The sequence below is a fragment of the Lathyrus oleraceus genome, chromosome 1 (assembly GCF_024323335.1).
Source record: "Lathyrus oleraceus cultivar Zhongwan6 chromosome 1, CAAS_Psat_ZW6_1.0, whole genome shotgun sequence".
In the NCBI taxonomy this organism is placed as follows: domain Eukaryota; kingdom Viridiplantae; phylum Streptophyta; class Magnoliopsida; order Fabales; family Fabaceae; genus Lathyrus; species Lathyrus oleraceus.
The window spans coordinates 305,917,124-305,925,458 of record NC_066579.1 but is presented as its reverse complement, the minus strand read 5'-3'; positions in this window follow the sequence as shown (position 1 = coordinate 305,925,458).

Below are 8,335 nucleotides of genomic sequence, written 5' to 3'. Positions count from 1 at the left end.
CATGCTGACCCAATACGCCTCATAGACCCCTTAAAGGCTGTCAAGTACCAGATTAACAGTTGTTTCCTCCAAGGAAAGCATCAGAATCAGAGATTCCTGCTACTCATTTTTTCTTTCCATGCCCCTTGGCAGTCATCATTCCACCTGACCGTTTGATTTCTTTTTTTTTCGGCTCAGGCGTTTCTTGTATTGTTTTTTTTTTCTTTTTTTTTCTTCTTTTTTTTTTCTTTTTTTTTTTTTTTTAGCAGGATCGACCTCGACTCCTCTTTCGTTCACAATAAGCCTCGGCAGCTCGCTGAACAACACTCCATAAGTGCACTGACTTAGACTCAACAGTATGAGTATCTTAACCGGTTAAACAACTTGATCAAGTCCACCGGGTGCCCCTCTTCTGCTTGGGACTTTGTCATCATGTCATCAACATGGCATTCGCTTTCACGATGAGTCGTATCATGAAACAAAGTCACCGTAGCCCTTTGATCCGTGGCACCGGCCCTCTTCTTCACTAGAGGATAGTCTGCTCTCGACGGTAGCTCGTGCCCCGCAACATGGGTATTCCACCCTGGTGTATCTTGATGCAACCAGGTGAAGATATCAACCTGCTCTTTCAACAGGGCTACCAGTTTGTTCTCGACTCGCCTCTGAAGCGGCCTCAACTTTCATTTCCCTTCTGACCTTGGCGGTACTTGGGATGACAATCTTGAATCACTCCTTGTGCGGTTGAATCACCTTCTCCTCTTGTTTCAACAACCCAGCTAATTCCAGCAGATCACAATCTTCTTCGCCTTTTTCTTCGGCATGATAGCTTAGATTGTCGAAGTCATACGGAGGTGTAACCGAATTGTTGTCAACGAGATCAGGAGAATAGTCACTTTTGTGGTTGGAACAAGACAAGTTCAAAAGAAAAACGAAAAACATTTCCATTTTTATTTTTTTAAAACTGCAAAAAATGAAAAACAGGGAACACCGCTTTTGATCACAAAAACATCCATTCATTACTGATGCAAAATGTTGCACAATGAAACACATGAGGTGACCCTTACAATGGACCATTACGTTTCGGGCAAAATGTATGGCTTTCATGCAAACAAAATCAAAACACAGAAATGCTACACTTCCGGATGAGCGACAGTGGTGATTTTGGAGGCCTTCCAATCGCCTGGTACGCACGACTTTATCCACAGCTCTAGCTCGCGGTCGCGGTCGATCTCTTCACTCACTGAACAAGCATGATCAGAATCCAGCATTCCTGCACTGACAAAGATGTACGGCGGACGACGTCCTCTGTTTGGTCTAGACGACTCTTGATCTGGATAACCAATCCCGAACATGTCTGCCTTTACCACTATGTCAATGATCCTTCCCCAGCCTCGGGCCTCTTTGTTCTTCACCACCTCCAAAGCTTGTTTATAAGAAGAAATGGACAACTTCTTCTCCTTCTCAATAACAACAGCATTCTCCACCTTGACGGTTTCGATTGCTTGACTGGGTGTTTCAAATTTTTCACTGTCCATTTCTACTTCTATCATCTTCTGGGTCGTATCTCCTATCAATACACACCCCTATGTGGTGACGGTCGCACACCAATTATCAGTACCAGGGAAAACTCCATCATTCATCAGAGGTTTTGGGACCGCAGGCATCGGACCCTTTAACTGATCTTCCTCAGTCACCTCCATTCCTTTCTTGACCTTTTTCACCATCTTCATCTTTACAGGACCCTGCCTGGGTACAGGATTGACATCCCCATCCATGATCTGTGCCAAGCTGATGATCTTGGAGTCCACCATATCCTGGACAACATGCTTGAAAGCTCTACAACCCTCAATGTTGTGTCCGGGTGCCTCAGAATGGAACTCGCACCTGGCGTTCTCGTCATAGTGTGCAGGCCTCTTCTGTTGTGCTATGGGAATCAAAATCCTTGGCCGGATTAACCCCAAATCCCTCAGTCTCTTGAACAAAAGGGTGTAGGTCACAGGTGGTTCCTCGAACTGACGCTCCTCCTTTTTCTTCTTCACCTGGCTCCTAGCTCTCGGTGCCTTCTGTTGAGGTGGTAGTTGTTGCGGTGGTACAAGTGGATTACCAACAGGAGCGGTTACAGCAGCAGCATAAGGATGATAACGATCCTTACTGCGTTCTTTCTTTGCTGGCACACCGCTTGACTCAACCTCTTTTTTGAGCGGACCACTACCAGAGATTTTCTTTGCTACAGAGTCAGAGGGATTTGTCACCTCGGGTGACGGAGCTTTTCCCTGAACTTTCTCCTTGATCATCCAGCCCTCAATCCTTTCCAATCTCTCGGCCATGGCTTTCTGCCCCAAGGCAAGCCCTTGCACAACACTGACCAAATACCTCACCATCTCTTTCAGTTCGAGAATGTCGGCGTTGGGAAGATCCATCAGCTCGGATTTGTTGCCCCCTAGCAGGATATCTGAGCAAACGAGCTATGCGCACCGGTTGACACCTACAAAACAGCAAATGGGTTAGTATGACTCACACATGCAGCGTCTACCCGTACCAGGACTATCTGTCCTTTGATTTTGGTTTCACAGAGACAGAGAATTTTTCATTAATAACAATCCGACATCTGGATGTCTCTCAACCAGAATCTTAATCAAAAATAATGGACCCTGAGTACGGATGGACATGAGTTAAATGCAGATGAATGCGGAATGAGACCGATGCAAATGCATGAATGCAGGTCACTGGGCCACCAAGTCATCTGAAGACCCATTCTCTGAACCAGTCACATTCAACTGAGTCACCATAAATCCGACTTGGGGAGTTCCGAAATAAACGGAACTGGAGATTACATCCCTATCATCACAGGAACATTCACTGAACGGATGATAGCCAGATCCTCTGAACAGGTACTCTCAAATTCAACCCAGGGATCCGAAATAAACGGAACCCGCTGATAAACCACGGACAGAACTCCGGCGTCCCAGAAATAAATGTCCATAATTCACAGTCACCATCAGTACCAAGAGTCACCAACAAGTCACCAACCAGTCAGCAACTGTACCTGTAATAATCATTCCCTCCCACTCACGGGTGTCATCTAGGCCAGGGTAAGGTCGAAAGAAACGCAGCATAAATAACCTTTCGCAGAATATCATCCTGTGCACACCCGATGTATGCACCGATAATATCCCACCAGGGTCTGAACTGCTCGTGATATCAATGTTCCGCTAAGTGGCGCATACCACCCGCTTCCCATGACTCACTCTATTCCTAGGCTTCCTAGATTGCACTCATAGCCTGGGTATTGGGCCTTTTACCTCAAGTATCACCCACCCCCAATCAGAGAACACACAGCCAGCACAGCAGATGAAATGAATGAATGCAAACATTAATGCACACATTGAATGCAAACAGTAAATGAAATGAATGCAATAAATACAGCAGCAAATAACAACCAAAGCCCTAACCTAGAGAGCGCTAGGAGAGACTCGCTTAAGGAAGAAGGACCAGCACAGGTCAACTTCTCTATGGTCCCCAGCAGAGTCGCCAGCTGTCGCATTACGCGAAAAACCGGCGGGAAAACAAGAACAACAGAGCCGCCACCGTGCGTTATTTATCCCAAAAGAGGGAAAGGAAACGCTCAGAGTAAACCTGGGAAAAGACGTGGTCTCGCTACCAAAGAGAATGGGATCGGGAGTCGGTTATGCGGAGGGAAGGTATTAGCACCCCTACGCATCCGTCGTACTCGACGGGATCCACGCACAATAGGAAGGAAAAATGGTTGCTAAAACACTGCTCAAATAAACATCTATACAGGCTGAAAGAGACACAAGAAAACAGACAAGACTGACTCGGCAAGATATCGCATCCTGGGCCTACTTAGTCTATCAAGCATAGACATCAGAGTCAAAGTAGTTCGAATTGGGGAAACGACACATGCTCGCTAGGATATCGCATCCTATGCATACGTATCTCCTCGGACGAAGAAGAATCAGAGCATCCGTAGCTCGGCTAACACGCACACAAACAAACACAGGCAAAGGCAAACGTGGAGCCTGAATGCCAATCAATGGGCTTACATCAGCATCCGAACCAAAACACACACAAGGAGGCAAACGTGGAGCCTGAATGCCAATCACTGGGCTTACATCAGCATCCGAACCAAAAATACGCACTAACACTGGAACCCGAATGCCACTCGATGGACTTACATCAGCTTCCAAGCACACAACAAGACACAGGAAGAAGAAGGGTCTCGATTGCAACTAGGGCAAGAGAAAGGGGAGGTCTCAATCGCAACGAGGGCGAGAGAAAAGCATTATGTATGGTGATTTTATGATTAAAATGTCAAAACATGTGAAATTGGCATACATAGTTGCAATCGAGACCCTTCTTCTTCCTGTGTCTTGTTGTGTGCTTGGAAGCTGATGTAAGTCCATCGAGTGGCATTCGGGTTCCAGTGTTAGTGCGTATTTTTGGTTCGGATGCTGATGTAAGCCCAGTGATTGGCATTCAGGCTCCACGTTTGCCTCCTTGTGTGTGTTTTGGTTCGGATGCTGATGTAAGCCCATTGATTGGCATTCAGGCTCCACGTTTGCCTTTGCCTGTGTTTGTTTGTGTGCGTGTTAGCCGAGCTACGGATGCTCTGATTCTTCTTCGTCCGAGGAGATACGTATGCATAGGATGCGATATCCTAGCGAGCATGTGTCGTTTCCCCAATTCGAACTACTTTGACTCTGATGTCTATGCTTGATAGACTAAGTAGGCCCAGGATGCGATATCTTGCCGAGTCAGTCTTGTCTGTTTTCTTGTGTCTCTTTCAGCCTGTATAGATGTTTATTTGAGCAGTGTTTTAGCAACCATTTTTCCTTCCTATTGTGCGTGGATCCCGTCGAGTACGACGGATGCGTAGGGGTGCTAATACCTTCCCTCCGCATAACCGACTCCCGATCCCATTCTCTTTGGTAGCGAGACCACGTCTTTTCCCAGGTTTACTCTGAGCGTTTCCTTTCCCTCTTTTGGGATAAATAACGCACGGTGGCGGCTCTGTTGTTCTTGTTTTCCCGCCGGTTTTTCGCGTAATGCGACAGCTGGCGACTCTGCTGGGGACCATAGAGAAGTTGACCTGTGCTGGTCCTTCTTCCTTAAGCGAGTCTCTCCTAGCGCTCTCTAGGTTAGGGCTTTGGTTGTTATTTGCTGCTGTATTTATTGCATTCATTTCATTTACTGTTTGCATTCAATGTGTGCATTAATGTTTGTAGAATGCCAATCACTGGACTTACATCAGCATCCGAACCAACACAGGAAGAAGAAGGGTCTCGATTGCAACTAGGGCAAGAGAAGGGGAGGTCTCAATCGCAACGAGGGCGAGAGAAAAGCATTAGTGTTAGTTGTTAGTCAAACTCGACAAGACATCGCATCTCGTGCCTACGTATCTCATCTGGACATGAGAATCAGAGTTGCCGTAGTTCGGCTAAACTATTCCTGTTGGTTTGTGTTTTTTAAGTGGACCACGTCACTACGCAATCTACCGGATGCTCGACCATTGGAGACTTACTCACCTGTAGTAGAAGGAGTTGACGTATCCTTAAGAGGGGATGATGTTTGTTTGTGTCTTAGGAAAGCTCAAGCAAGAAAGGAAGTCCTATACGAAGGAACCGTGCTACCTTAATTGTCATGCAAACGAGACTACGCGGAGTCTAGCAAACCTAGGGGATACAATCACACCACACAAACATATACAGTATGAAATAAACACACCAACAAGGGGCTCAAACATCAGGGCTAGGCTTTAGTCGAGGGGTCATATCAACCTCAACAAACAAGCCTCTGTATCGGGGTCAGGTTAGCTCTTAACCTTGCCATTGAAGGGCTAAGGTGAAGCTAGATGAGAGGTGATGAGGGGTGTGCCTCATTGCTTCTATCTCAGGTCCGAGAGAGCATGTAAATATAAGAATGTGGGGGAGTTCAGAAAGATGGAACTCTTTCCCCAATTGGACTCGATAGATCTTGGGTTTGGATCTCAATGCTACAACCATGTAATGGGAGCAAGGAGAAGACTCACAGAATAGTGGGGGATAGATTGCTTATCCCTACCTTCCACCAATTGCCTCAAATGAGGACTTTTCCTGCTTGGGACAAATATAAACATACACAAGCATTGCCTCTTAAGGAGGACTTCAGACAGTTTTGCCCGGCCCGGTAACAGCCGGGTCTCCAGACTACATGAAGAAGAAAGTTCTATACCTCAATGCCAATTGCTTATAAGCAAAGCAATGCAAGTTCTTAAGAGAACTGAGCAACTAAGTGTACCTGTACAAAAGTCAAACAGAATCAGCATCCCATTCATAATCAGACAACAATATAATGATCAATTAACAATCCCAATGATGTGCATAGCACAAGTCCATGTGGACCAACATCCTACAAAACAGCTACATTAGTTTACAAGTATCAAGCAAAACATCCCAAATGTGAAACAATATCCTTAAGCCTTAACTTCTTAACCTGAAAAGCCAAAGACAAGTTCAAATGTAAGTGACAAGACCACTAGGACTAGCCTAGGGTCCAAAAGAAGGAAAAATCCTAAAACAGCAACCAATTCATGATCAAAGTCAAGCTATTTCAATCACAAAGGGATTCCAATTGGTCCCATATCCAAACCATACACCAATTTCAAGTTATGCAACATGTAAGGCAAAGGAAGCAAATGTAAACCACATATGAGCAACCAGCAAGATCACATCAAAAAAAATATCAAAACAGCATGGAAAATTCCACAAAAATTATATCCTAAACAGAGGACATTCAACAAGCTACATGTCAATTTTCATACAATTTGGCCTAGTGGAACTATGGGAATTAATTCAACATGACAAAGCATGCAAAAACACAATCAAATGAAGCTACAAAATGTACATTAACTTCAATCCAATGGCAAACAGTGACATTACATGGGAAATGGATGGGACCAAAGCTAAATGAAAGCTTAATGTGTTACGAAACACTCTATCAAATTTCATGTTCATGTCATTCATCATGCTCATTCTATGCACAAAATAAGGCAAACTAGTTCAAAGGAAGCACTAAGCCTACAAACAAAACTATTGCATTCAAATCCACATCAACACAATCCCAAAAATTCTCAAACAATTTACACCTAAACAGGGGATATTCAAGGTCTACCATGTCAAATTTGAGCTCAATTGGGCAAATGGAACCATGTCAATGAAAATCAACAAAAACAGACACAATTATAGGCTCCAAATCACAACATCAATACATGCTTCCACTTCAAAAATTCATAATTCAATGAAAACAACAAAGAAATGGATGAGACCAAAACAGGGAGGTCCTAACATGTGTATACTACAAGCATGCCAAATTTCATGATCATACAGTACCATATGAGCATTTCTCAATCAATCTACCAACCTATATCACACAAGCTTGCACAATTGGTCAACAAAAATGAAAAATCACAAACAATTTGAAAATGCAATGAAAAATTCCACAAAAATTCACAAAGCATCTTAACATGTTAATGATTCACCATGCAAAGTTTCACATCATTTCAACAAGTATAGACCACTCAATTAAATCCAGCAAGTTGACATAAGGAGGTGTGACACACATTGTCACACCTAAGTTCAAAAATTCACATCTCAATGATCAGGTATCAAAAATGCATGAAATTTACATGGAAATAAACCTCAGCCAGTCAACATTCATCACAAAAATTTTCAGACATTTATTTTATGATATGAGAATTTCATGATCAAATTGGTGCAAGGTATCAAAAATATACATGTGTGAATGAACCCTAGGTCAAATACTATTTACACCAAGCACAACTTTGACCAATAGGTCAAAAATCATCTACACTCAACCACAAAGTCAACAAAATAATTTTCACAATTTTCTGATTTTTCTACATTTTTCTATGATTTATTGAACATGTTATGTATCTTTTTGGATTTTTTAGAATTAAATAAAATTAATTGAATATGAGTAATGGCATTTTGGTAATTAAAGAGGCGCGGGCGGTAAACACCGCATTCAAAAATTCAAACGGATTTCCAGATCAAACAAGCATTTGCGCAGGATTCTCATCGTCTTCCCCAGAATTGCTCAAGAACACTCAAATTTCGAAACATCACCAAAACACGCAAATGAGTAGCCGTTAGAACCGTCTCAACATGAGGAACACGAATATGAACTCGATTTATCCTAACAATTCCTAAATCATGCGAATCGACCGATCTAGGGTTTTGGATCTATACTTCGAGTCGCGATTTCTCACGCTACAATTGATCATTTGCAAATCTAAAAGTATCATCGTAATCTACATAACACGACCTATAGAACGCAC